Source organism: Triticum urartu, chromosome 3 (genome assembly GCF_003073215.2).
Source record: "Triticum urartu cultivar G1812 chromosome 3, Tu2.1, whole genome shotgun sequence".
NCBI lineage: Eukaryota > Viridiplantae > Streptophyta > Magnoliopsida > Poales > Poaceae > Triticum > Triticum urartu.
Window position 1 is genome coordinate 645,052,176 of NC_053024.1, and position 2,998 is coordinate 645,055,173.

Sequence of the window (2,998 nt, forward strand, 5' to 3'; positions counted from 1 at the left end):
AAATTTGTAGAGTTTTGTGAAACCTAAGCTCCTAAGGCCATACAAGCTTAGAACCTGAAACGACGAACTTACATGGTTTTGAGACTCAAAACTGCAGTTTCAAAGTTATAGGACTAACACACCTGTAATAGTTTTAGGTCTACAATTACAGTTTCAAATTAAGTCATAGAGCTAAACTGACACATGTTTTAGGACTTGCTTCCTTCATCCGGGTTTATTAAACCTCCTTTCATTTTGAGCCAAAGTTTGGTCATTAATTTAACTAATAAGATCTAAAGCATACATCACAAAAATTATATAATGGAAAACCTCTTTCAAATACAAATCTAACATTATACTTTATGTAGCATATATGTTATATACTCCCTTCATTCCCTTATACAAGGCCACTATGAAAAATACAATTTGCATCTATACAAGGCCATTAACTATAATCGAGGGAAAAATTAATGATGCTTTCTCTTAGTACCAACTGTTTTAATATTTGCATGCATGTAGTCATAATGACATTGTGCTACTTTCTTCTAATTCCTTCCTTGAGGACATGTTGGCACACTAATGATCTCGATTAACGAAAAGAAAAGTGGACTTCCAAAATAGTCATTAAATTTTGCCTTGGTACCTATATTTTGAGTTTGTGGCCTTGTATAAGGGAATGGAGGGAGTATTTATAGTCAAATACTTGGTCTAACTTGAACCCAAAATGTAAGGAGGCCTAATAAATTCGGACCGAGGTAGTATAATGCATTTTACTCAATATTCAATGGCTAAAATACAAAGAATGAATGCTCACCTTCAATAAGAAAACAGACCCAAATGATAAGTGACACACGTATGAAACGAAGCATTTCAGCCCTAATTTTTTTTACAACTAAAGTTGTCATCAAAAGGAAAAACAAACCAAAGAAAAAACTGAATCTTATCATCCAGAGAAATGTTACCATACTTGACAACTAAAATTGTCATCCTTGCGTAACTAAATTTACCTAAAAACATTAGGAGTTGCCGTGTTTTCATGCCATTACACTTATGGAGGTAAAAAAAAAAGGACGAAGGCAGAGCAGACATAGCCGCCGCTGAGCTTCGCCTTTCCCAAATCGAAATTGAGAACGAGGATCTCCCAACTCGGAAGCAATGGCCGCCGGTCATGCCAAGCAGTGGTCATGCCAAGCAGTGGACAAGCATAGCACGAGGCCGCCGATGCCGGTGAATCCCCTCGAACGTGCTCCACAGGCACTCACCATCTCAACTTCTCAAGTCCACAGGTACCGCGCCCCCTTCATCTGTGTAATTTATCCCCTATAATCTGGATATATAATCTGGGGGTGACCGTCGACTATTTCATATTCCTCATCGTTTGTCCAGAGGTGAAATTCGTCATCTCTTAATTGGTGCATCAGATCTGCGAGTTGGAACTCAGGATGCCGCCGTCGAGATCTAGAAAGCGCACTTCGGCGCCGCCGGCCACGACTGCGCGCGCAAGGAGGTGCCGCCGGCCTGCGGCGGTGCCATTGGACGATGTCGCTGGCGCAGTGGCGCCCCCGTTTTCTTCCCCCCTCTGGGCGTCGCTCTCAGAGGATTTGGTTTGCGAGATAGCCTGGAGAGTGCTCTCGGGCGATATTCTGGACTACGTGCGCTTCCGCGCCGTTTGCACCAGCTGGCGGTCTGGCACCGTCTGCCCGCGGGGCCGCGGCGTCGCCGATCCGCGCTTCTACCCGCGCCGCTGGATGATGCTGCCGGAGGGCCATGGCCTCTACCCCGGCCACCGCAAGTTGCGCGGCTACGTCCGCTTCTCTTCAACCTAGACACGGGAACCTTCGTCCGCGTCAAGCTACCGCTGTTCAACAGCCACTGCGCTCTCGACTCGGTCGACGGCCCCCTCCTCCTCCAGAGGGACGAGGACACCGGCATCCGCCTCGTCCACCCGTTCACCGGCGACATCGCTGAGCTCCCACCACTCGCCACCCTGCTCGCGCAGCTAAAGAACGACCCATCGGTCCCTCGTGGTTCTGATCCTTACTGGTGGTGGTCCTTCATCAGATACTGCGTCTGTGCTACCGTGTCCTGCAGTGCCGGAGCCATCACCGTGATGCTCGTGTTCCGTCATCTGCGACGTGTTAGCCTTTGCTACCTCCGAGGACCGGCAATGGGCAATGCCAAGCTGGGAAATCCCAGTAAACATCGCACCCTTGTCGCTCCAAGGCAAGCTATACTTGGTGCAATTTCCTTGCGCTAATGGCTCGCTGGTCTTCCAGATGGAGGTTGGTTCGCCGCCGCTGCCGCCAAAGATGATTGCCACATGCCCAGCAAATAAGCTCTACGGCGGCTACCACCTTGTAGAATGCGACTCGCAGATCCTGCTTGCCGGGTATACCGACAGCTCCATGTCTCACATTTTGATCTACAAGCTCGAGGACCTCATCTTGGAGAGGTTTGTCCCGGTAACAAGCATCGGAGACCGAGCCCTCTTCCTTGAAGATCGGAGCCTGAGCGTCTCCTCCAAGGCACTGCCAACCATCATCGCTGAGACAGTTGTGTATACATGTCCACTCAACCGTTGTTTTGCGCAATACCGTCTCACTACCGGTGCTTGGTCTCAGCCATTCGATGGATATAGTGATGGGTTTAACCCAGGTCCTTATAGCCTCATGCAACATGTCATTAGCTGCTGCATTCGCAATGTTTGGTATGCAACTGGCCCTATTTTGTGTGTCAGCACAATTATTCCTTGGATCATCTTATTTATCTATTGTGCCGGCCATTCTTCTTGTGGTCCTTTTAGGAACAAAGGGCTGGTATATTCTGAAGGAAACCAAAAAGCCTGGATGGCTTTGTTGGAAGGTGAAGAGAAAGCTTCGCATTTGGGTAAATCTTACTCACAATTAATCCTCAGTCTTTTGATACTAACAACATGATAGTTTTAGTTACACCTCTGCTGTTTTTTCTCTTATAGTAATAAATAACCAGCCAGCCAGCCAGCCACAATAGTTTATGCCCT

The 2,998-nt window shown here is 47.4% G+C and overlaps 1 pseudogene; it reads left to right on the top strand.

The window, feature by feature from the left end:
• The first annotated feature begins 1,140 nt into the window (after positions 1-1,140).
• On the top strand, positions 1,141-2,989 carry LOC125548961 (annotated as a pseudogene).
• Positions 2,990-2,998: the final 9 nt, after the last annotated feature.